This window comes from Falco cherrug, chromosome 5 (genome assembly GCF_023634085.1).
Source record: "Falco cherrug isolate bFalChe1 chromosome 5, bFalChe1.pri, whole genome shotgun sequence".
Lineage (NCBI taxonomy): Eukaryota > Metazoa > Chordata > Aves > Falconiformes > Falconidae > Falco > Falco cherrug.
The window spans coordinates 94,414,946-94,441,229 of NC_073701.1; the positions used below are offsets into that span (position 1 = coordinate 94,414,946).

At 54.2% G+C, this 26,284-nt stretch overlaps 1 pseudogene; it reads left to right on the forward strand.

Moving 5' to 3' along the window:
- LOC129736197 (hydrocephalus-inducing protein homolog) overlaps positions 1 to 11,798 on the forward strand; it is a 48,519-nt pseudogene extending 36,721 nt beyond the window's left edge.
- The last annotated feature ends 14,486 nt before the right edge of the window (positions 11,799 to 26,284 follow it).

A 26,284-nucleotide genomic window follows, 5' to 3' on the forward strand; every position in this document is an offset into this window, starting at 1 on the left:
TGTCTGGTTGAGCAAAGACAAAGAGACTCTCAGATTAAAGAAAAGAATAAAATGCACCTCACTGACGTACCCTAGCAGAGTCGGGGAGTGCTGCTGAAGCTGGTTATGGGGCTGTCCCGAGGTATTTTCTACATCCAATAAACTTGCTGGCTGTAATGGGAGCTGAATGTGTTTTGCCCTTGGCAGGACTGGGCTCATCTGGAGCGGGAGCAGTTAGGTGATGATTCGCTAGTAATGCTGCGACCGCCCTTTGCTGCTCTTTGGGGCAGGTCTGCATCGCCTTGGTGATGCTGAGCACATCCTCAGCCCTGCAAGTCCAAGCGGACTGCTCTGTGTCAGTGGAATAAACCCAGAGTGACTCTGTTTATGTGAAGTTACCACTGGGTTTTTTTGCATGCAAAACCCCAAAGGCAGAAACTGTCCTGTTGTGTTTTCTTTGGCTTCAGCCAAGCAGCAGCACACAGCATCTTCTGCCTTTTGTAGATGTTTAATTAGAAAACAAATCAGCCTTCTGTAAGGAAAGAAGATTCCTCATGTATTTCCATTTTGCTTTCTTGCTGCTGCAGGTGATCCTGTTTAACAAAGGAGTCATCGATGCCCCCTTCAAGTTGGTCCCTCCAGCAACCGCTCTGGGCTCCTGCTTCTCCTTTCTCCCCCAGGAGGGCATCGTTTTACCAGATGTCCTCCAAGTCATCCAGATCTCCTTCAGTTCCACCGCCCTGGGGCAGTTCACAGAAGGATTCCGGTTCAGTGTGGATGGGTCCCCTGAGCCCCTGACCTTGACCATCAGGTGAGGAAGGTTACAGGAGCCTGGTGGGTGCCTCCACAGTAATTCCCACTGCAGACTCCTCTCCTCGAGATGGCATCTGCCTCCTTGCTTTCTGTCTTGCCTTTGTTTCAAGGATCCCTGTCCAGCCCTTATCTCTCATTCTCCAGCCCCACAACTCAAGCTGTTTGTTTCAAATGCTTTTGAGATGCCCACCCACCGGGGCAAGCCGAGCCTCCCTCTTCGGGGGGGTTGTGCACTGGATTTAGTTCTCCAGGGAGGGAAAAACTCCCGGTTCTTTTGAGTGGAGGTGAGCTGGCTGGTGGGACATGGGGCTGCAGAGGAAGGAACAGCGGTGGGAGTGCAGGTGGTTCCTCTCCTACCTTGCGCTCCTTCCTGTTCTGCGAGGACCCCGATCTCTCTTCAGAAGCACTATTGGAAGATGTGGCTGTTGCCATAAAGACTGCCCTCTTCCCCCGTTCTCTTGCAAGCTGTGCTGTTACCAGCTGTAGTGCACAGGGCTCTGGGCTGGCTCCTTGGCTGAGCCGTCTGGGCAGTCCTTCAGGTCTGACTTCCTTGAGCACAGCTCCTGTGTGCTCAGCAGAAACGGCAGTTATTTCCCCCCTCGCTGCAAGGCTCACCCTTGGCAGTTTCCCAGTGTGAGACCCAGTTGTGGCTGGTTTGGAGGCAGTTTTCTATCGTCTTTTGGCAAGTGCTATTACGGAAAGCGTGTCTGCTCCCTTTGTTCCATCCAGAGTAGGATGCTGGGGCTTGGGAGGTTAAGTCTGATTACGTGAGGTCCTTGGAGAGGGAACCTCATTGTCAGAAGGGATTTGCTACCTAACTTGTTCTCAGGAACTGATTCAGCTCCAGGAATCGAGAATTAGCATGGGATTGAAACTCCTGAAAGTCAGATTTTGAGTGCTTTTTGATTGTGCAGTCAGAAGATGCCCAAACCATAGGTGATCGCTCTTTACTTGGAAACAGACCTGATGAGGTCCTGAACGCTTGTTCTTTTGCTGTTTAGAAAGGGATGCTAGAACTGGGACACCACAGGTGAGTGCAGTTCCCTCCTGCGGGAGGCTGGGGTCTGTTCATGTGTACGAGAGACCCGGTGGCAGTCCTGTGAATAAAACTAGAAGGCACAGGTCACTGTGGTCCTTGATCTGTATTTGTTTTTTTCACCAAGAGGCAGAGCTGGCATTGATTGGCATCAACCATGAAATTAATGAATGTTGTGCAGCTTCAAGTGCTGATTTCAGTGGATGTTGGTGAGTTTTGGAGTTTGGAACCTCTCTGAATTTAGGGATGGGTGAGCTGGTGTGGTGGCTTCAGGACACTCATGTTCGGTGGTGCAAACAGTCTTGCTCTTGGATGTGTCAGCTGGTGCACTGGTGACAAGCTGATACTTTCCTCCAAGATTCAGCCATCCGCTGTGTAGAACTTGTGCTGCATTTCTCAGTAGATGTCTGGGGCTCCTGTGGATTCGTGCCTCAAAATCCTGCACGCATAATGGTAGTGTTGAATAAGATCTGAGGAAGATGTCCATATAGCCCATGGAAAGGCCAGTTCCAGCAAAGAGATACCAAAGCAGGGAACCTGTGGCTGAGAGGGCTAGTTACAATGAACCTGCTTCTGCATGGACAGCTCTGCCCGCCACATGACAGATGGGGAAACTGAGGCACAGAGCCATCACTTGTTCAGGGTCCTTCACTGGGCCAGCAGCAACCTGGGGGTGTACCCTGCCTGCCCTGGTGCCCTGAGCCACCTCAGCAGCTGCCACCTGCTGACCACGTTGCTTTGGCTGCCTCCTGTGCACAGGGATGCTGTGCCGAGCGCAAGGGTGACAGGTTGGTTTGAAACCCACTGTGCTGCTGAGCCCAGCTTCTGTCTGTCCCGGTGGTAACAAAAGCTGAACGCTTTGCAGTTCTTTTCAACCAAGCCAGTTCCTCCTCTGCCTTTGTCCTTACAGGGGCTGTGTCATCGGACCGACTTTCCCTTTCAATGTACCTTCCCTCCACTTCGGCGACATCTCCTTTGGTGAGTGTGCCCTGGGCTTGGACCGCTGGTGGGGAGGTCTGTGCCTTACTGAAATGAAGCGCTTTGGGAGCGTCTGTCGCTTGTGTTCCTCCACAGCAGCCTTCAGGGTGTTAAAACCAGGGCTGCCGCTTGCTCAGGTGGTATTTTGCTGCCGTGAGATCAAACAGGACCAAAGGAATAGAAAGTCAGTATTTTTTTGGTGCCCTCAGAGCCTGCTCAGCCCCAGCCTCCCAATCCTTGGCGGCAGAATGATGGTGAAAGCCCTTGTCCCAGAAGGGCCCAGGGGATGGGGCTGCAGGAGAAGGGAGTTGGAGCCACACGCTAGCCTGTGGCTGCTCAGGGTGAACGTTCCTGTTGCAAGGCGAGGACACCACTTACCCACTTGACCTTTAGTGTGAGCTGTTAATTTGTGCTGTGAGGGCTCCTTGTTATCACCTGCCTGGTAATAAGCCCGGGCAGTAGCTCGGCATTGGATTGGGCAGTGATGTCTCCAGAGATGTGGGCTCCTTCTCCTTCCCCAGCCGAAGCACTGTGGAGCTGGTGGCTGAGCACCCAGAGCATCTCCACTGAAATGCAGATTCTGATTCTCCATCTCGAGTCTCAGAGAAAAGGCTTTGTACTGAGATGATCTAAAGTTTAAATGTGAAATCAATTGTGGATTGATTGAAGGGCCATGACCATTCTGTGCCCAGGATGCCTCTGTGGTTTCATGCTGTTCGTGGACTTTCTAGGAAAACTCGATACTTTCCCTGAGCCACTTCCCCCTCTCCCTGCGTCACCACTCGGCCCCTTCTCTGCTTCCTTTTGAGTAAATAAACCCACAAGAAACGCACCAGCAGAAATGCGGTTGTGTAATAGGAGATTCATCCTACTTTAATCTGATTTCATTAACAAGGCCTTTTCAGCTGAAGGCAGCTATTGTATTTTTGCTTCTTGTCACTGTGCTTCTGGCTGTTGTCTGCATCTGGTGACTTCGGTCCCATTTGGGGCTGTGCAGTGGGTCAGTCAGTGCATGTCCTTTCTGTGCCCCACCCCCGCCTCCCTGCCGGAGTAATTGCTGGCGGTGGGCAATGGTCACTGCTGCTGGGCACAGAGAAACTATCTGCTGTGTCTGCAGGTGGTTTTCCTCCCTGTCTTTATTCAAATAGCACTTGGTAAGCAGGGCATGGGAGGTGTCTTCTTCTGGCAGAGCTGGTGTCTGCTCCAGACCAAGCTGCGGGCTGGTGTCCTGCCTCTGCAGAACAGCCACCCCCTCACCCAGTGTGGTTGTACCACTGGTTTTCCATTGTGGAAAGCAAGTGTCAGAGCTAAAGTGATGTCAGGCTTTGTAGCCAGTAATCAAAGGCAGTGTGGATGTGATGTCCCCGTTTGTTAGGTAAGGTGAGACACAGTTCCTGCTCATTCCTAAGGAAGCATCAGGTTTGCCTGCAGTGAGGTGGGCTGAGTTGTCATGTGCTCAGTCTGGTTGCCCCAAAAGAGGAGATGCCTTAAGGGTCCTGCCTAGAGAAACTGCATTAGAGTGCAATGCATCATGTTGTAGTGCCCAGTTTCATCCTTCCTTTTCCTTACATGACAATGCCCTACTTTCATATATTGAAAACTGGGGGAATGTTCATGGAGTTAATGGGGGATTTTACAGACTGAATTTTCAGAATAAATGCTCTGTCTGGATGCACACTGATCAGTGAGAAAGAGTTGGGGCTGGTTTGGGGGCAGGTGAGAGAGCTCCTCACAGGTAGAGACAGCTCTTCAGCACCAACGGCACTGCCCATTGCCAAGGAAGCAAGCTGTGCCATCCATGGAAAAAGAACTCCAGTCACAACTCACTCCTCCCTGAGCTTCTCCATTACCTCTCATTCACACTGAAAAGAGATAAACAACAAGCACCGGTCTATCCTAACAGGAGAGTCACACCAGGAATCACGGGATAACCGGGGACTTAACTGATATTTGTCTCACCTTTCCAGGCTTTCCTCGCACCCTGCCGTGTCGCCTCACTAACACCTCCTTGGTTCCCATGACTTTCAACCTTCGCATCCCTGGCGATGGCTCAGGACAGCGCAGCATCACCAGTTTTGCTCAGATATCAGACAACACTTGCCCGTCCTGGAGAAAGGGAGCCCAACATCACATCAAGCCAATTGAATTCACCATAATGCCCTGCAAGGGGACCATCTGCTCCCAAGGAACCCTGGGTATCCAGGTATGGCACGAGCCCGGCCATACATGCTTCAACAGGTGGAGCTGAAGCTTCACTGGTGCGCAGGAGGGCTGTAGTGCTGCTGGCTTTGGGCATAACGCAAGTAAGAGATCAGTGTTCGTGTTAGGTTTTTGTGAGCTGGGGTACTCTGGGGCGGAGCACCGTTTTGTTTCCAAAGTTGTAAGCCAAGGATCATGTACCGTACGGTCAAGCACAGAAGCCATGCGTGTGTGTCTGAGCTGCTTAGAGCAATTTGATTTAAAGTGGGCTGAGGAAGGATGAGGACAGAAGGTGACTGTTAAAAGGAAGATGTCATTACATAAAGCAGTTTGCTATTCTTCCCGGTCTTATCTTTCCTCTCGTGTTGAGCAGAATGGTTGCATCCACTGCAGCGAGGACTGGAAAAGCTCCAGCAGCCGTGAACTGCACAGCTGCTGCTGGGCCATGTTTTGCCCTCAGCTTCCCACTGTAAAGCTGGATTCATTCTGTGAAAGTCAACAGATTTCCTCTGGATTTATGCTATTGTAGTTGAGAGTAAAAATTGGTCCCGGTGGCAAGTAGAACATGAATTGTGCTTTAATTTAGCTTACATATGCCCTGGTATGCAAGGCGTACTTAATAAATTGGATATCGCCAGAAGAGTTCTGTTACTCGGAAAGACAGTGGTCTACACGTGGACCAGCAGAAGAACTAAGGCAAAATATCGCTCCCTTTCCTGACCATGGGTGAGAGCCAGAGGACACCACGCGTGGCTGATGGCTTCTGGCAGTGATTAAGTATTTGACGTTCTTCTCCTCTACCAGGTCACCCTGTGTTCCAACACGGTGAGGCGATACGAGCTGGCACTGGTGGTGGACGTGGATGGTGTTGGCCAGGAGGTGTTGGCGCTGCCTCTCACAGCCAGGTACCAGCGCTTTCCTTGCAGCTGGCCACCTTTCCCCGCATACCCATGCCCAGCACGCTGCCTGGCGTGGGGTGTCCTGGCTTCAGCTCCAAATGAGAAATGTTGCTTAGCGAGCTAGTTCTGCCCAGCTCGCTGTGAGCACAGCCGTGCTTTGAAAGCAGCCCATAATGAGAAGCACCTGTGCTCAGTGCTCGGGGCCATGTCTCTGTCTTATTTTTATTTTATATTTTTTTAAGGGAGCAGTGATTATATTCACTGTTGGCCTGTTGTCTGGGACTTGAGAAGTAACAAATCTCCAAAGGGCTGCCCCTGCTTCTCCCTGCAAGCGGTGGGCTTGTGCTGGGTTGGCCCAAAATGCAGCATTTGTTTAGAAGGCGGCGAGCAGCCTGCTGAAAGCTGGGGTCTGGCTCAGTTAGTGAAGGCATGTGCAAATGGGAAAGGGGCTTACAGCAGGACTGCTGAGGGGAAACTAGTCCTTGGTGTGGCAGGTGAGCTCAGGTTTCTCTGGTTCTCTTGAGCATGAACGTTCCCAGACTTAAGGCAAAAGCTCCAGCGTCGTTCAATGCCGTTGCGCCACAGCGGGTGCCAGTTTAATGACGAGAGGGATGCAGTTCGCTGGCGCTGTTCCCTCTCCCCGGCAGAGTCACCCACTGGGTGCCTGCGCTGCAATTTTATAAAACGAGTGGGAATGGGAAGAGTCAGTGTGTGGGCTGGTGGGTGGAGGACCCAGGCAGCTGCAGGAGCTGGGAGGGGCTGGTCACCCAGTGCGAGAGGCAGGCGGTGCTGGTGCCCTCCATCGCGGGGGCAAGCGGCTGAGGTTTCAGGCAGGGCGAGAGCGGTATGGGAGAGGAGGGAGTTGCTTTTACTGAGATGCGGGAGTCTTGTTTTCCTTGAGCTTTGGGGGGCGCTGGTCCTCAGCGGGAAGGCTCCCGCAGAGCTCGTGCCTTGCTGGGACTGTGGGAGGGTCCTTGCCGGCCTCCTGGGGCAAGGGAGGGGCAAAGCTTGATGAGAGAGCACTGGGGCAGGGCACTGGGCAGCCTCTGCCACGGGAGTCTGGGGCTGCCCCTCCTTTACAAGAGGCTGTTGAGTAAAAAGAAGTTAGAGGTGATCGATTGCCGTAGAGGTAGGAAATGTCTATCTGGCAGAGACAAATGCATTGTGTCTGTTTCATGCTGTTTGGGGAGTAAACAACTTCTACATTCTCTCAGTGTCTCTAATTCCCTTTGGTCATCTCTTCACCTGGATGTGTCGTTCCTCCGCTGCACGTGCTCAGCCCTGTTCTGACATTTGGACGGTGCTGTCTGAAGTTCCCTTACGAGTGGATGCTGACCCTTGTGAATGACAGTGATCTTCCAGGCTGCTATGGAGTCCTTCCTCAGGCTTGGCGTCGTGTTCGCCTCCTGCCCTCAAACGTCGTTATTGAGGGGTTTATTAGGAAAAAAAATAGGGTTTGGATAAGACCTTGCTGTTTTATATTCAAACCTAAAGTTTTGGAGAGAACGGGAAGGTACCTGAATATGAACTTCAGGAGCGGTTTGAACTCTTCAGGAAGCAGTTTCGGTTCTAGTCTTTGGGGTGCTTTCATGCAGGAGAACTTTGAGGGTTGTGAAAAGCTGCTGCAAGGAGGCCACCAGCACCAGAGTGGGTGTTTGTGAGTGCAGCAGCTTTTAGACCCTGCGAGGATGCTAATTAGACCTATATAAATCTTGCACTTTGTGTTGCACCTTTCTGCTTTCTCCTAGGGATTTTTAAAAATGTGGGCGAATTGCCGTTGTGGTAGATGTTAAGGAGCTTGAAGTTTCCTCAGAGGTCACTCTGAAGTTGTCTTTGATTCTGTCCCTTATAGGAGCACAAGGAAGATGCTGCTGTGTGGTACTCCAGCCCTGTGCCGTGTGGGATTATCCAGCCTCACAGCTTGGTGGAGATCCCGTTTACGCTGGAAGCCCAGGCGATAGGAAGGCAGGACACTATGGCTAGTGTCTCAGTGTTTGGGAATGAAAGATCCCCGCTGGTGAGTGCTAGGCGAGATGCGTGCCTTTGTGTGACTCATCTTGGTGGGCATAAAGTGTACAGGGGTTCTGCCAGGGAAAAGGAGAAGGTCATAATATGTGGCTGGTGCGGACATGGAAAGAAGGGATTCATGGCATAAGTAGCAGCTAATGCCTAGAGAAGGGTAGTGTCCTCTTAGGTGGAAATCTAAGTGTCTGAGATGGTGTTTAATTACAGACGTGTGAGGCGGGATAACAAGCCCAGTCTGAAACCCAGAGCAATTCCTGGGTCTCTCTCTCTCGTGTATTATGAGATGAGCAACAACTGCTGCTTCATTAGAACTCTTGTTCAGGAGCTCACGGGGACATCGCTGAATGCCGCTAAAAGCAGGAGCGGTGTAAGAGACCGTGCTGAAATGATGATTTCTGTAAAGCTGGATTTAAGCTTTCCTGAAAGTCAAGTCCATCCCGCCTGAGAAATATCCATCGTATTTCTTTGCCAAAAGCCCCAGCCAAAGACGCATGAGACTCCACACTGCTGGCATCTGGAGCACAGGCTTTTTGCTCCTTTTTTTTTTTTTTTTTCCCTACCAAGCTTGGAAAGGGGTGAGGCAAAAAGCATTCCTGGACTAAAGGCTCCTACAAGACATTTGCATTCAGCCATATACAGCAGCAACAACAAAGTGTAGGCAAGAGAATGTTGTATGTGGTGTCCTGGCTTCCACTGGCTGAAATCGAGAACAAATATAGTTAATTAAACTTTAATTTAAAAGGATACTAACTTTTGAAGCAGCTGTTTTAAAATGTCTTGTCCTCTCTCTGAGCACGGAAGGGGATATCAGAGGATTCCCGAGAACCTGAAGCTTTCTGTAACAGAAAGGAAGGCTGACATTTTGAAAACAATTGCAGGGATATAAACTTTTTATAAACCGAATTGAAACGATGATGCCAAATCCCCTGGATGCCACTGATCATCTCAACCCTGGCTGCTGGGGATGTGCATGTAAACCAGTCAACAGCAAGGCCAGGCAATGCAGGCTTTGCAGGGAAGTGTCAGGTTTGACAAAACAGTTGCTTGCAAACAGAAGGCATGCTTCCCTGAAAGAGGAGGGTTTCTCCCCACTGGAATAACCAGTTGTTTAAATGTCAGCTGGTTTTTAAACTACAGGTTCCTTGAAAAGCTTTTACCCTTGGGCTAACAATTTATAAATTGAAAGTTGACCTTACCTTGATCTTTTCTATTTGGACGTGAACGTGTCAGTGTTTTGCCCAAAGGGTGAGCATTTCAGCTGGAGAAGCGTAGCTGTCTCTAAAGAAAGGACTAGCTGCGTTGCATTTTCTATAGGTCTGTCTTCAGGTTGCAGTGCAGTTCCAGTAGTTCCCTGGTAGCTGACGCACCCAAAGCTTTCTGGGCTGGCAGAAGAGCTGGCTGTCTTGTTACGTGTCCTGCGCTGGTGGCAGATCCTACCCGTACGGATGCAAGTCTGACCTTGGGAATTGCTGCGTGTTCCAATAGAACTTCAAAGCTCGTTCTTGCCTTAGGCTGCGGTGCCCAGTGTTGATGCCTGGTCTTTACCACCGTTTCAGGCGGAACATGGTACAGATCTTTCATCCAGGTTGTGCAGAGTCCCTCCACAGCTCTGTTGTCAGGTATTTGGTTTGCAGGTGACCACGTGCCCGCTCCAGTTTGGCGTGTGGCATCTGCATGAAGGAGCTGGTAAATCCCAGCGCTGGCGTTACTGGTGGCAAGGCAGCCTCGGGCGCCGCGGGCAGGGGGTTTGGCAGCTGGCTGCTGTCAGAATAAGCGGGCACTCGAGCACAGCTGTCCGCCAGGGTCAGATGCTCTTTGTTCCTAAGTGATCAAATGTGACATGACCTACCTATTGACAAAGCCAGCGGTGCTGGGGGGGGCGGCTGTGTCTGTAGCTGTGGCAATATTGCCGATGGCAGAGCTGCCATCGCTTCTTGCTGCCTTTCCCTGTGCCATGTTGCCTGTAACGCTGTTGAATGGCATTTTCCTTGTCCCTTTTAGAACCCTGTAGATGAAGGCGTTGGGGGTTTTGAAGCCCTCTCCTTGGTGGTGAGGATGCGTGGTGTTAGTACACAGGCTGACAGAAGGCAGCTCTCCTGGGCATCCTCCAGGTGTTGTTCTGCTCATCTCCAAAGGGCTCTGCCCTGCCTTTGCTGCTGCTGTCCCGCTGTCACCGGGAAGCTGAGCTGGCTGGCGAGGCACAGCTCTTCCCTGCAGCTCCTCCTTCCTGGGAGCTTTGGGCAGCATCACCCAGACATGCATCATCATGTGTGGCTTCAGTTCCTTATTTTTGAGGCCCCAGCCTTGGTAGGTGAGTTTTTTGGCTCTTAGTTGCACGCAGCAGTGCCCTGTCAAGGGGTGAGCATTTCTGGATGCTGCTGCTTCTGGCTGAGTTGGTCTGGTGATTCTGACAGCTGTCAATACCACTTCCTTGAGCCAGACATCATTAAAGGTTTTTCATCATGGAGGCTGGTTTCTTTTTCTGTTAAATCGTACTCTGTGCCCTCCAGTGAATCATACGGCGTCTGGTCAGTGTTGGGAGTTTTATGCATTCAGATCCTGTTGAAGTGTTGAGGTGTTTGGAACCAGTGAAATCCACCGCAAGACTGGACAAATACTTGTTGTTTTTAATGATGTGGGAAGGTGGTTTAGCAAAGGGATCTGTGTTCCTCCTCCAGTAGTCTGTGCCAGTTCTGCAAGGAGAAAGCTTTTGGGTCTGACTGTCAAGAGAAAAAATACCTCTTGAATGATGTAATTAATAATTAATGCCTGTTATTCGTGTCATACCAGGAATACACATAAGCACACATCAGAGGCCATAACTTGCACGATCTCTGCTCTGAAGAGCCTGCTTCGCTTCTGGCTTCTGCTGGTTTTCAGAGGTGCATTTTTGGGAATGTCAGAGAAGTAACTGTCCAAGTGTCACTGTGCAGCAGCAGCAGCGGTCAGGGTGGTTTGGGGCAAGGCTGAGCGGCAGAAGGAGTGGGAGCAGGCACAAGGCAGAGAAAGGAGAGGTAACTGTGGAGGAGGTCTGGAAAGGAAAGTGTGGGACCCAGGGTTTCTCTGTCCTCTGAGAACGGGAGCTTGAGGCTTTCAGATGGGGTCACTCCCGAGCCTGCACTTGCCCCAGGCCTTCTGTTTCAGCCTTGCAACACTGAAAACTTCCAACAGCCGTACTTATCGCCCCGTTGAGGAGGGCACTTAGAGCTGTCACATATTTTTTAACTTCCCCTGCTTTTCTTTTTTCTTTCCTACCTGCTTCCTGGAGCAGAATATCTGTTTAGCGAGCGTTGGAGAAGGACGGGTTGTCTACGTGCATCTGAATGAGATAAATTCCAGCAGTATTGAAGTTCTACAAGATGTGTCCAAAACTCTCCACCTCTCCAATCAGGCTGTCATCCCTGCATCCTTCTGTGTAGAGATGGTAAGTATCTGTGGGGCTATTTCCCAATGAAAATTGACTGGTCTGTAGCAGCCTGTGGCCTGATTTTTACATGCAACATTTCCATATTGCTGTCTCAGAGAGAAAGCAAGATATTCCGTCCCAACGCAGCGAGAGGAGCCTGGCTCTGGGGACAGTTTTAGCTGGGGCACCCCTCAGTAAAATAGACAGCTTGCATAGACGTTTGTGCAGAAATGAGTCTGGATCATCTTTACAGGTTTTCCCTTTGTTTTCGGGACGGTATCTAACGGAGAGTCGTGTCTTTGGAGCTCTGAGATCAAGAGGCCCCTGTGGCCCTTTGCTCCTGGAAGGGCATGGATTTCCCGACACTTTCCCCATTAGGTCTGCGTTTGCTTTGTGTCAGACTGCTGTTTGTGACAGAGTCTGGGGTGTGAAGTTTGTCCTCAGCCTGCTTGTGGTGAGGTAAATTTCACACCTGCTGGGGGCCCAACCAGCTGTGGTGTTGCACAAAAATATAACAGTAAGGGTTGTGTAGCTACAGAGTGTGTGGGCTCCGTCACGTTGCAGAGCATCTCCGGAGGCCAGCCGCAGGGAAAGGCCGTTGAACTGATGGAGGCTGCAGCTGACAAGCTGCGTGGCAGGAGGCGGTTGGGTCGCTGCCCTGGCAGGAGGGGCAGGGCTGGTGCAGCCAGGGAGGGCTCCTGTGCGGAGGCTGGGTGGGATGTGCCGCTCACTGGAGGTGGGATCTGTGAGGGGCTTAAAAACAGGGTTGGGGGGAGGTTTGTTCTGCTCCACGCTAGGTGGGTTGGATTTGTGGAGCTGGTTCACCCAGGCCTGGCTTTGTGGGCTTGGTTGGGTCTGCGGGTAAAGCATCAGGCAGCGTGCGAGAGGCCAGGCTCAGCCTCCTGGGCCAAGGAGGAGGGGGGTGAATTTCCTCCTTGCTGCTTTTCCAGCTGTTTGGGGGGCAAAGGTAACCTCCAAGTGGGGGAGGGATTCCCAGGGCAGCTTTCTTTGAATCCACCATGAAAACCCACTTTCCATCTGTGGTGAGAGCAAGCCACCAGGGATGGCTGGTACTGGTGTTGAAATGATGGGTTTGCATGCCTGTAGCAGGCAGTGACCCGCAGAGCTGTTTGGGTCCTGCTGTCCCGGTGCAATGCCTTCCCTCCTCCCCGGGCAGCTCGCGGTGTAGCCAGGGGGCTTGCAGGGTACATCTGCCCCTCCGTTGCCTCAGGGCCCTAACCCATGGGACTGGGCAATAAAGCCTGTCGTGCTTCACCGCCATCTCTGCAAATCCTGGGGCTGATCGATCACTAGAGCAGTAATACGAGGCGGCTCAGGGACGGTTTCTTTCCCTGCATTAAAGAAACTTGAGCAGTGGCTTGGACCAGATGATCTCCAGAGGTCTCGCCAGCCCCAGCTGCTCTGTGACTCTGTGTGTGTGATGCTCCCCCCTGCTGACTCCACGGGGCTGAGTTCCCCCATGGTGAGCATCTCTGCTTTTCAGGGCAGCTGCTGCTCTCATGGAGACGTGCCAGGAGGCAGGTCCTGGGAACCTGCTCCATCAGCCGCTTCACCAAGGGCTCTTCAGACAGACTCCGGGCACGGTGCTGCTGAGGCTGCCTGATGGGAGCAGCGCGGGCATGGGCGAGATGTGCCCGAGCTGTGCCCTGGCCCTCAGCAGCTGCCTGCTCTGCTGCTCTTTTGCTGCCCCAGTTGAAGTTTTGCCCTTGGCTGCCTTACGCTGCCTGGCAGCTCCTTGACGGGAAGCAGAGGGGACTGAATAATTGTGGAGATAAAGCCTAAGATGCAGTCGGGTGTCAGGGTGACGTGCACGTGTCCATCTGAGAGCGGAGCAGGCTGCGCTGTGCCTTAACCCAGCTGATGGGTGACACAGGCATCCTTCATTCCCCCGTGTCCCTGAACCCAAGCCTTGTGTCCTGTAAAGCGCCAAAGCCGCTGCTCTGATTCCTGCTTGGAGGTTGCTGCAGGGTGGTGAGCCATCATTTCCCTGTCTCCCATTTGTTGGCCAATCTGCAAACGGTGGCTGTGAGGCTCAGAGATCATGGTCTCCACTTGAAAGAGCGAGTTATTGACTGAAATTTTCACAGGAGCGTTGCATCAGGAATGTTATGCGCACTGACCGGCAGCTTGACAAACTGAATGAGGTTAATTTAAGGGGCAGCAACAGGGCAAATGAAAGGCTGGTGTCTTGTTTGAAACAGAAAAGGAAAATGCTGTAATGCAGGTGGCCGTGCTGCCACCCCGATGGTACTCTTAACCCTCGAGTGATAATTGCTCTTCCTGTTAAGGCAAGCTTGCTGCTGGCTTTGTGGGAGACAAGATCATTACCTGAGCAAGCCAGCATGATTTGTGGTGAACTTCACTTTGGGATAGTGACTTCAGGAATTACTTGCAGTACCCCTCAGGCACCAGCTTCTCTGTACCCCTCTCCTCTCTGCTGGGTGAGTTGTGTCTGTTCTATTCTCAGTTGCAGGGAGCAGCAGGGAGGGAGTATCTCTGCCACCAGAAGAAAATAAGTAAAACCCCGCCAAATCTGTGTGTTGAGACGGGGCTTTTTGGGTTGGAAGAGGGGTGTAGGGACTGCATACCTGCGTCCTCAGTTGGCTTATCCCTGCTTGCCAGGGTGTCTGCAGATCTGCGACCCTTGGGACCAGTGTGTCGTTCTGTGCTCACACTGTCAAATCCTGTGTCTGTCGGACAGGAAAATCTGTGCTTTTCCCTGTCAGATTGCTTTCCCAGCTGCCAGGCAGCCCAGCCTGTTAGGGAATCCTCTGGATCCAGCAAGGGGAGGATTTGTGTCTGTCTTGTGTAAAAAAAGACTGGAGCAATGGGTCAACATGAAGGAGCTGTTGCAGCTTAGCTGGGGGCTGATGTAACCTGCTGACAAAAGTGGCTGTGTCTTCTCCTTGCTCCACTGTCATCTTCTTTTCCTGCCTCCCTAAGTGCCTGATTTTTGCCATATTGACAAGTGCCAAAGGCTTGTTATGGACTGATGGAAGTGTTTGCTCTCCCTGCAGAAAGGAAAAAGCATCATTCTTAGATCATTTCCTACTTGTTCTTTGTCATGCTGTCTTCTCAGGGATCTTTTGTGTGGCTGCTAAGGCTGACATCTCTTGGCATCACAGAAGGCAGCTGCATGTCACGTCTCTGTGATCAGGAAAGAAAAGATAGGCCTAGGGTGTAAGTTTTCTTAGTCAGTGGCAGCTTTTTTCTGCCTGCATAACCCCCGTGCTGGGTCTGTTATGTGCTGCCACAGGGCGCAAATGGTTTCCCAGTGCCTTGTAATGAGGGAGGAGGCAGAAGACCTTCCTTGGGATTTCCTCTTCTCATGACAGTCGTAATGCGGGGTCCTGTCTCCTTCAGCCTGGTCTCTGACCTCCCTGATCCAGAGCCCTGTGCTCCAGGTGAAGCTCGCTGCTGCCTGGTTTCCAGCAGCGGTCGTACAGCCAGCTGCGTCATCTTCAGGAGGGTGCCTGGTGGCTCAATGCAGATCCCCTTCGGTGATCCCAGGGATGTGCTGCTGTCACATTCAACTGGAGCTGACCTTGAAGAAGAGACCAGGTTTTGTATGTTTTTTAAAAAAAGAAAAAAAGCCGTAACTATTTGTCTTGTAACTGGGATTCACTGCAGATAACTGATTTTTCAGGCAATGTATAAAGGCTCTTGGTCAGGTGTGATGTAAGCAAGGGCAGAACACGCAGTTCCCATTCCCATACTGGCTTCTCCCCTCTAGCACACAATTTTTTTCATTTACTAATTTAATTGTTTATTACCTCAAGCTTTTGGCGACACTGCCTTTATTAACAAAACCGCCATATGGAGAGACAGCAAAACACGGAGGAAATAAAAACAGTTCTGATGAGGGGATGCTGCTTTAGTGATTCTGTTCCTTGTTCTGGCTGACATGCGATTCTGTTGCTCTCTGAGCAAACCGTGCAGTCTGCGGGCAGTGAAGGCTTTGAAGAGCATGTCAGCATTGACTGCAGTTCTCCCCAGCTGCTCTCACTGAAGTCGGAGCAGACATGAATTGGCAAGAGGGTGGTTTTTAAATCTACTGCAAATTACCACCACCACCACCACCACCACCACCCCGCACCCCCAAAGCAGCTGAATAATTAGCCAGCGGGTCAGTGTTTACTCATAGTGAGACAGAGGGAGACAGTGCTGTGCCCTTCAAATGGTATCTGCAGTGCTATTTAGAAATCAGGGTTAAATTAACCTTCCAGGGTACGGGCAGCGCTAGCCCTGCATATGTGGCCTCTTCCAAGGCGAGCAGAACTTTTGAAGATGCGTAGGCTTAACTCTTTCCAGAGCTGTCCCACCAGAGCCTCATGGTGCTCCAAAAGCTGACCTTTAGAATAAAACCCATGGTTTGGGTTTAAAGGCTGTGCTGCTTATACAGCAGTACCAGTTTCTGATTTCCACCCAGTTTGGTTTTGCCAGAGCTGTAGGGAGCTGGTCATGTCATGGCTGTTCTGGAATGCGGTACAGTGAAAGGAGAGATAGAAATGGCAAATTTTCCCCCTCGGGGCGGTCAAATGCTGGCAGAGGTTGCCCAAGGAGGTTGTGGAGTCTCTGTCCTTGGAGATCTTCAAAGGCCAAGGGCACACAGTTCTCTGCGACCTGCTCGAGGTGAGCGTGCTGGAGCAGAGGGCTTGGCCCAGAGGACCTCCACGGGTCCCTTCCAACCCCACCCTCCCACGTGGCTCTGTGCTTTGCTTTTCCTCCTAAAGTCCCTCAGCTCAGCCCCGATGCCCGCTGGAAAGGGTGCTGGGGCAAGGGACGATCCCAATCTCCTCCCCGAGGGTCCTTCCCAGCACAAGCGCTCCCCACTCCACAAGACCCTATGGCAGACACAGTCAGGAGAGGGAAAAGATTCTTTTATTGTCAACAGCAGCTGCGGGGGCCCAGGAGTCACAGATGTTCAGCCGGTGAAAATCAGTCAGCACCTGCAAGGACAGAGTCAGAAAGCTCTGATAAGCCCCCAGAGGCAGGAAGAGGCAGGATTTGGTTCCCCCCTCTTTGGGGGATGCTGTTTCCGAGGAATTCCTCATGGCCCAGAAGGGACAGCTCTTGCTGGCCTCCACTCGAGGCCGGCTCCGGTGCCTTCTCCCCAGGGGTGATGTCCCTAGGGAGCTGTGCGTGCGCAGGGATGCTGACAGTGCCCCTGTGCTGCTCAGCAGGGCTCGGCGGGGAGCCCCTGGGGAGCTGCCGTGGGGCTCATCCCAAACCCTGCTCAGCACCAGCCCTCGCCGGCCCTTGCCAGCCAGCTGGGCTGACTTAGGGCTGTGTTCAGAGCTGGGACAGATGGGCAGCAGCGCGTGGTACGCACCTGGCCTTCCTGACGTGCTGCAGCTTCCTGCATTTTCTCAGGTTTGGGTCCACGAAGTCATTTCCTCTCTTCTCCTTTTTATTTGTGCTTGGCTGTCCCTCTCCTCTGCCCAGGCTTCTTTTCTCTTCCTTTTCCTTGGCTTTTTCTTCTCCTGGTGGGAGCCTGCAAACCTTTCCATCCCACAGCGTGATGAGATGGGGAAAGCCCCAAGCCCCTGCAGTGAGCTCTCAGGTCAGGCAAGGGGAGCTCTTCCTACCTGGTTTCCTGGGGCAGGCTGGTCAGTTGTGGCAGGCGTGCCAGGGACTCTGCCGTGCCCTCGGGGGTGCCTGGAGGCAAATCTGGAGGTGCCTAAACCAGAAATTTGGGAGGTAGCGGGTGGCAAGTGACAGCCTGGTGTAGTGAGGGCCTGACTGCCAAATTGCTGTATGAGCTCTACAGAGGAGATGCTGGTTTGCATCGTGCACATTTTGCACAGTCCAGCCAACGCAGCCTAGACTTGATGAAGCTGCGACGGAGTAGGATTTGAGCAAAAGCCCTCTCAAGGTGGCAGCTACTCCTTTCTGTCCTTTTGTGGGTATTTTGTAGGTATGTTTTGTTTGATGAAGCAGATCATACTTAATGAAGTGCATTCCAGAAACAGCCTTTCCAGTTTTCCTTAACACGCACCACTCTGGGGGGAGAGGAGGAACCCCAAAGGCACAAGAGAGCGGCTGCCAGGAGGAGGCCCAGCGGCTGCTCGGCCTCCTGGGAAATTACTGTTACCACTTGAGACATGTTGCCCCAGTGTCTGTGGAGCTGCCGTACCTCTGCCACTTTGGGCCCTGCCCCTGTGTCTCCCCCAGCTCCTCTGTCGATGTCCAGCAGAGAGGCGGCTGCATCCAGAAAGGCTTTTGCTGGACGCTGGGTCTCTGCTGTGCCTGCAGGGCCACTTTGCTCTTCGCACCGCAGCTCTGGAAAGCAAAAGCACGTGCAGCAGCGTGACTTCTTGGAAGTCAAGAACACCTAAGCAAAGCCCAGCCAAGCCCTACACCACTTGTCTCCTCAACGTTGAGGTTTCTGGCATCCCAAGCCCCAGTGTCTGTGACAATCCTCAGTCCCGCCTCCTACCTGTGCACCTGTCCATGGGTGCTGGCACCTCCTCGGCTGATGGAGGGGAGAGGCCGGCCACCTCCTCCCCAAAGATGTCCCCGCAGTTTTCAATGAGGAACTCCACCAGCACGTTCACCTGCAGACATCAAAGCCTTGGTCTCAAGCCAGGTGCCTGCAGACGTGTCAAGCAGCCTTTCCCACTGCTGACCCTTCGTCTGCGCAGGCGGCTGCGGCTGGGGGGTTGCTCTTCCAGGCACCCAGCCCACCAGCACTGGCCCAAGGGAGGAGGCAGCCAGGGACCTCTCAACAGCCAAGCTCCGATGGGCCGGGAAGGCAGCACTGGCTGCTGGGTAGGGCGTACCTTCTCGGTCACCGCCAGCATGGCCTGCAGCGAGAGCAGGTCCTCGTTGGGTGGGCTCAGCAGGTTGGGCCCGACGCAGATGGCCAGGTTGCTGCAGCTCATTCTGCTGGTGGCTGCGTTGTGGCCGATGTGCTGCAGGAGGGCCATCAGCCGCTTCAGGAGGAGGAGGTTGGCCGCAGGCAACTTGTTGGCCACCCTGAGGGAAGAGGAAGACAAGGCTGATGAAGCAGAGGGTGCCCACAGCCGTCCCCGCAGCTGGCCCCAGGCGGGTGGGAGCCAGCGGCCGTGTTGCACAGCTTTGCAGCTGCCCGGAAAGACAGCTTTCTGAGGAGCCCGTGCCTTTGCAGGCAGGTCCCAGAACTCTCCTGGTCCCTGCTCACCAGGCAGGCTGCTGCCCACACTTACGCTTTCAGCTCCTCCACCTTGGTCTGCTTGCTGGCCCTCTCCATGGCTGCCATCCAGTCCTCGTAGAGGTCGATGATGAGGAGCTTGGTGGGGATGCTTCGCAGGAAGTCCTGCAATGCCAAGGGCTGCAGGTCAGCCTTTGAACGCTGCAGGCCAGCCAGGAGCTCCTCCAGCTGCAGGTCTGAAGTGCTCACCTTCAAGATGACGGCCAGCAGCAGCGCAGGCTGACTTCCCATGTCAATGTCCTTGCCGCGGTCCAGGGCCTCGCGTAGCTGCCGAAGTTCTGTGCCGCCGGCAGCTCTGCGGAATACCCCTCCATCGTCGGTCCTCGCTGGCGCAGGACAGCCAGCAGCTCCTGCAGGAGAGGCAGGAGGCCACTTGCTTGGCTGAAGAACCAAGCGGTGGCAAGGACCAGAGCTCTGCCCCAGACGTGGCTGCCTAAGCGCCACAAAGGGTCTGGGACCAGAAGCAGGTTCTGGGGGGGCAGAGTCCAGTGCCCTGTCCCCGCAGCTGCTGGGGACACGCAGGCCCTCTCCAGAGCAGCCGGAGGGAGTCCAGGCTGGCTTACCTGGATGGGCCGGGGCAGCGTGTTGTCCTCCCCACAGAGGGCTGCCAGGGGCTGCCCAAAGAGCGCCCTGCTGCAGCTGGCGCCTGCCTGCCCTGGCGCCTGGGCAGCGGCCGGGGTGCGCCACAGGGCGAAGGGCCAGGGCAGCCCCATCCTCCTCCTGCTGGTGCTGCTCCCGCTGCTGCTCCCTCCTGCTGCAAAGGAAAACAGAGTAAGACACCACCAATGGAGACCCCAGGCCAGCGGTCCCAGCGCCTGCCCTGCCCTGCGCTGCCCCGCCTGTAGCACGGTGCTGTGTGGTGCGGCAGGATGGGCAGGGAGGCAGCAGCTGGAACCGCGGCTGTGGCTCGGAGGTGTTGACTTAGAGGCTCTTGAGAGCCATCGTGCCACGGGGTCAGCCTGTGCCAGCCTTCGCCCTGCCCTCCTGCAAGCTGCAGGCTGCAGCAGAGTCTCCGTGTCCCTGCAGAAGCATATCCAGCAGCCGCGGCCCAGCAATTGTCCTTGTCCGTCCAGATGACATCCTTCTGTGGGCTGCCCAACCTGCATGGTGACACTCGGGACAAGTGAGCACAGCATTGCAGGAGGTTGCCTTGCTTTCCCAAACTCACCTGGTGCGGGGCAAAATCCCCCTGCGTTTGCAGATGGGGCCGTCGCAGGCCCTTGCTTGGGATGAGCCTGCAAGAACCAAGAATCAGGCTGTGCTTGCAGAGCAGCCCCGCAGCAGAAAGGGCCACCAGCAGCCTGAGCGCGGCAGAGCTGGGACCCTCTGCCCTCCTGGGCTTTCTTCCCCATGTGGCAGGGTTCCTCCCAGTGTCACCAGTCAGAACGTGCTGGCCTGCTGCTGGCTTCCCAAAACTCTCTGCTCCCTGAGTGGCACCATCAGACCCTCTGTCCCTCCCGCACAAGGTCACCCCAGTCCCTGCGCATCCCGGCGCAGCCAGAGGCAGGTGCAAGGCAGCCATTCTCACCTCTGCCTATGCCTCCATCAGCGTCTCCAGGCTCCTGGCGCGCAGTGTCCTCCACTGGGCAGGAGAGAAGGAGGGGAAGAAGGTGAGCAGCCATGGCTCTGCTGCTCGGCTGCAGGAGCAGTGCTCGGGGACAGGGCCCAGAGCAGAGAGACACTCACGGCGTGGCGGCGGCTCAGCTCCTTCTCCAGGAGCTTGATGGATGTCAGGTGGGTGACGCGGGCTCCCTTGCATCCTTCTGGTGTCCTGTGCACCGGGAAGGGAGAGGGAGAGAGCTGGGTGAGCCCCAAGCCATCTCTTGTCTCTTGTCAGGCAGCTGTGCCCAAGAGCTGCTCGCAGCCATGGGGGCACCTTCCCCAGCTGGGGGCTGTGTTCCCCCGTCCGTCCAGCTTCTCCTGGAGCATCCCCCCGTCTTACCCCAGCAGTGTGGCCACCCACAGCTCCTTCAGTGCCTGGGAGCTGCAGAAAGAGAGGAGAGAGAGCGTCAGGCCCTGCTGCCCCCAGCCCTGGGCAAAGGTGGGGGCCTGCACAGCCCTGTCCTGTGGGGCAGGATAGAGGCGCTGTCCAAGCCCTGGGTCGCTCTGTCCTGCCTGAGCGGCTGCATTTGCCCTTCCCTTCTGGGGACCAAAAGGTGGCCAGGGGATGCAGGATGAGGAAACATCCCCCGTCCCTCCCTCCCTGCCACCGAGCTGCCTGCTCCCTGCCCAGCTCTGCACGCAAGGCAGAGGCCTGTGTTCATGGGATGGCATGGGCACGGCTGGGAACCTCTGCTGCCCGAGCACGACTCACCCAAAAGTGGCGATGCAGGAGCCGGTGGGCCAGGCGAGGATGACAGAGGTGCTGTCCTCATTGGTGCTTTCCTCCTCCTCCTCCTCCTGTCCATCCTGCCCCGCAGCCTCCTTCCCACTGCTGAGCACTCACAGCTGGTCCAGCGCCAGGCGGAGCTGTGGGTGCAGGCTGGTGCCATGTCTGCAGAGAGCAGAGGCGGGAACTGAGCTGGAGGGGGGCTCCTTGGGCTGGGTCCCCACGCGCAGATCCCTGTCCCCCACCTGCCCTTGGGACGGACATGGTGCCTCCAGCACCGAGGGGCCGGGGCCTGGGGCTGGTGCCAGGGTGCCCCTGGGCCGGGGCTGGGGGCAAGGATCTGGGCTCTGAGGGTCTTACTGCAACTTGGCGACCACCAGTTCCTCGTGGAGGAGCAGAAGGCGCCTCTCGCTCCTCTTGCGGCCCCGGGTCAGCCACACATCCGTGCTCAGCACCGGCTCGGCGTCGCTGAGAGCCTCCCTGCAGAGCAGAGAGCGGCGGGCATGAGCAATGCCAGTGCTGCGTGGCCCAGCTGTGCCCGCGTGTCCCCAAGCCCGGGGGGAGCCCACCTGGAGCCGCAGCAGCAGCCGGCCTGGCCCATCCTGCCCGGGAGAGGAGGGCCCTGGCCATGCACCGGGAGGGGGCCCAGCCGGTGACGGTGAGGCTGGGAAGCGGGGTGCTGATGCTGTGGCAGCGCTGCTGGGCCAGAGGCTGCCTCCTGCCAGCGCCGCTGCGTGCCAGCACGGCTCTGCCCTGCTGCCTGTGGTGGCCGTGGGCTCCCCGTGACCAATGGAAAGTGGGCGGGGCCTGCGGGGCGGGGCTGGGGCCCTCTCCAGTATGGCCGGGCCTGCCTTGCCAGGGGGAGCCCCGCGCAGGACAGGGCAGGGGGCAAGGGCCACCTCCCTGCACCTGCGGCCAGCGCTTTCACCTGGGGTTTTGACAGGGTCCTGGTCAATAAAAGAAGCTGTTTTTCCTAGAGATGACCATTGTGGCCTGAGGCAGACTCCTATTGGTGGAGGCCAGCCTAGCGGTCGGAAGGCCTCTGGCACACAGGCCGTGCCAGGCCTCAGGCCCCAAGGCGCTGGAACTGGAGCAGGCCCAGCAGGAGGAAAAACTTCCATTTTTACCAAAAGACGGGGGGACTAGCAGCAGTCAAGAGCCGCTCATGTCCTGCCAGGCGCCACAGGTAAATGAAATGTGTGGTGAACTTCGGCAGGAATTGTGGTGCCCCTGGAGCACCACCCTTGCTTGTGAAGGCTTTATTCCACCTGGGTGCTAAGGCTTCACCCTTGGCAATCAGGGCTGGATGAGCGCCACAGGAGCCCCTGCCCTGTTAGCCATGACCTTCACCCAGCTGGTGGCCGACACGGCCGGGGCGAGTTTGTGGGGTAGGCCATGACCATGGCAAAGAAGGGGAAAAGTAGTCAGCTTTTGATGGCCCGTGTCTCGTTTCACTGTTGACCCTAAGCAATGCCTTGCTTCAAATAGAAGCGATTCAGAGAGTTACACACCCGCCCTTTCAGGAAAAATGCAGGAAATCAGAGGCATCTAGCGAATTCTCTTGTGGCTGTTGTACACTGCAGCAAGAAGCAGCGTGGGTCCAGTGGCTAATGCTGGAAGGGGAATTAGGACTTCTGGGAAAGGGATATAAAGGCACTCTTGTGGGCCAGGCTGGGATTGGAGAGCCTGGGTGGGTGTCTGGGGTCCCAGCTTTCCCGCAGTGCTGACTGTGGTGCCTGCTGCTTGTTCTTCCCTGCAACGCCGGTTGCATCCACCTGCTGGGGCTGTGCTTGGGAAGGGCACCGGGGGTGGGCAAGCCCATGGGAGCAGGCTGGGGGGAAGCTCTTCTCCAGAGATCTACCAGAAACTGTGCAGAGCATCCGAGAGGATGCACTGTGTGACAAGGGAAGGTGCCCGTTGGTCCAATGTATGGAGCCTGCAGGGCTCCCATCAGGGTCCTTTGACCTACCCATCCTCCAGCCAGCAATCCAGGTGCTGGGGGGTCCCATGTAGGTCTCCTGAGGTACCCTTTAGCCCCAGGCAAGGTGTCGTGGCTCAGTGTGTGCTTGCAGGGCATGTTTCCTTCCCGCTGACAAGGGTGGGATTGCAGTTAAATACCCCTGGGCGATCCCGAGCTAAGCAAAGTTTTTTTCTATGGGTCACACTGCTTTGCAGTCCATGTGTGTGGTTCAGCTCCTGTATAGGAGCTGAGGACACGAGGTGACCTAGCTTAGAAGCTGGCCACTCGTGCTCCAGGCAACTCCAGTTGCTTGCGTTTTCCTTCAGCTTCCCCAGCCTGATCATCTCCACTGTCACCTCCTCCCTGTCCTACAAGAAGTATCCCTATCCCAGCCATTAGGACAGTGGCACAGCACTCAGAATCCAGATCACTGGTAGAGAAGAAGGACAGAGGAAAAGAGAAGTTCTCCTTTGAAAGAAATCCTTCTTTGTCCTCCTTTAGCTACTAGTGGATGAAAAAAAGGGGGACAGAATTTCAGGCCAACCACAGCACTGGCTTTCAAGCCTGAGCTTGTCATGTCATGGCTGTTCTGGAATGTGGTACAGTGAAAGGAGAGATAGAAATGGCAAATTTTCCCCCTCGGGGCGGTCAAATGCTGGCAGAGGTTGCCCAAGGAGGTTGTGGAGTCTCTGTCCTTGGAGATCTTCAAAGGCCAAGGGCACACAGTTCTCTGCGACCTGCTCGAGGTGAGCGTGCTGGAGCAGAGGGCTGGGCCCAGAGGACCTCCACGGGTCCCTTCCAACCCCACCCTCCTGTGTGGCTCTGTGCTTTGCTTTTGCCCTGGCAGAGATCTCCAGGGACTTTGTGCTCCATTTTGTGTTGCCTTAGGGCTACAATGTGCTGTGGTTTGGGGGCAACAAGGTCAAGTATGCCAGAGGTCAAGCGAGTTAGTGTCAAAGTGTGTTACTGTTATGGTCAGAATCTGTGTTTGTTGGCCCTGCGTTCCTGGGGTTATGGAACCAGGGGTATTTTTATCTTATCTTGTGATCTGTGTGGTGGGTTTTTTGTGGAGAGTGCCTTTTTGAGCTTTTTTTTCCTTTATACAGTATGGATGGGTGCCTTTGGTTTGTGTACGAAGTTTCTTCTGGTTGTTTTTCTGCTGTGCTGGTGGATGGTGGTGTTTTTTCTGTCTTGAAACCATTGTTACTGGTCTAATATATCTCCTGCAGGTCAGGCAGTGTCACTTCTGGCGTGGTCTGACTCATTTCTGATGAGCTGGTGGTTAGGTATGGAGGACTTGTGGTCCCTCCATGGAGAATGACTGCTAGAGGACTAAGAGGCAGTTCTGTGGAGGGGTGAAAGCACCGCTGGCCCATAAGTAGTGACTGTCAGAGGACTAAGTGTACTTGAATTTACGTGGGCTTCCAAATACATGGTTCTTTCTCCTGCCTTGTGGAAGAGCTATGGGAAGTCACCAGCCACACGGGAGGACAAAGGGGTTCCCAAGGCTACGTGGCTTCTTGGGGTTTGCTTTTGAGTAAGAAAGTCTTATCTCTACATGAGTGCAACTGTGGACAGTCAGTTTTGCTAACTTTAGAAAGCAGGGAGCAGCACTTTTGTGCTGTGCCTCACATGGCTGCCAGGGCAGGGTGAGAAACAGCAAGAGAATTCCTTCCTGTCACCTTCCCCAGGGGAGCAGTGCTGCACTTTCACAAGGTGAGGGGTTTTTTGGCTCTATACGATTGAAAATGTGAGGGGTTAATTTTCAGATCAGAGAAATTAGGGAGCAGAACATTTGTGCTGTGCCTCACATGGCTGCCAGGGCAGGGTGAGAAGCAGCAAGAGAATTCCTTCCTGTCACCTTCTCCAGGGAAGCCGTGCTGCACTTTCCCCAAGACTTTCTTTTTTCTTTTAGCTCTGCATGAGTGCAAAAGGTTTGGATCAATGTTCTCAGCACAGAAAGCAGGGAGCAGCACTTTTGTGCTGTTCCTCACATGGCTGCCAGTGCAGGGTGAGAACAGCCAGAGAAATTTTTCTTGGTACCTTCTTTATGGGAGGAGTGTTGTACTTTCCCAAGGTGACTTTTTTGGGCTCTTAACGACTGCAACTCTGAAGGGTTAATTTTGCTCACCACAGGAAGCAGGGAGCAGCACTTTTCTGCTGTGCCTCACATGGCTGCCAGGGCAGGGATAGAAAGAGCAAGAGAATTCCTTCCTGGAACCTTCTCCAGGAGAGCAGTGCTGCACTTGTCAAGGTGAGGGGTTTTTTGGCTCTATAAGATTGCAAATGTGAGGGGTTAATTTTCAGATCACAGAAATTAGGGAGCAGAACATTTGTGCTGTGCCTCACGTGCCTGCAAGGACAGAGCGAGAAACAGCAAGAGAATTCCTTCCCGTCACCTTCTCCAGGGAGCAGTGCTGCACTTTCACAAGGTGAGCTCTGGTTCTGCATGAGTGCAGAAGGTTTTGGTCAACGTTCTCACCACAGAAAGCAGGGAGCAGAACTTTTCTGCTGTGCCTCACATGGCTGCCAGGGCAGGGTGAGAAGCAGCAAGAGAATTCCTGCCTGGAACTCTCTCCAGGGGAGCAGCACTACACTTTCCTAAGCCATGTTTTTTGCTTCTGTATGAGTTCAAAAGTGCTGTGTCAATATTCTCAACCCCGGAAGGCAGGGAGCAGAACTCTTGCGCTGTGCCTCACATGGCTACCATGCATAGTGGGAAGCAGCAAGAGAATTCCTTCCTGGTACCTTCTCCAGGGGAATTTCCCAGTTCCCGAGAGACTCCTGGCACCAGCTGCAAGGGGGCTCCCAGCTGAAGGGTGGGCCTGGGTGTTGTTGGGGTGGGAATTGGCGATGTCTCCTTTCCTTAGTCACGTTGTTAACACTTTGGAATAACAATTGGATGCTTCGCTCCTATTGCTCTTTTATCATATTGCTCACAGTAACTGCTACTGGTTCCTTTTATCATATTGCATGCTATTTTCTTTTATTGTAATATAAGAAACTGCATGTGATATATTCCATTATTTGATATATTTGATAGATTTGACTATATTTGATCTGGAGTTCAGCTTTGCTGTGAATCCAGTCAGTCAGCAAAACATAATTCGGCGTAGTCGGCATTGTACGAAGTAAAACTCTCTCTATTTAGGAAAACAAAAAAGTTCCTCGACTTGCTATTGGCAGGTGGGAACCATTGCCTTACGGTGTTTGGGCCAGAGTGGTCTGGTGGTGCTGGGCAGTTGGGCCATGCCAGGGACAGAGGGACGGGGGCAGAGGAGGGGGCGGGGGGAAGGGGTTTAGGGACGGACGGGTGGGAATGGATGAAGGTGTTTAGGGATGGAGCGGGGTGTGTGGGGGTGGGGCAAGGATGTGTGTTTGTGGGAGTGGGGTGTGGGAGGTGGGGGGTGGGGGGAGGTGGGGGTGTGTGTATTGATAAACCGGTGG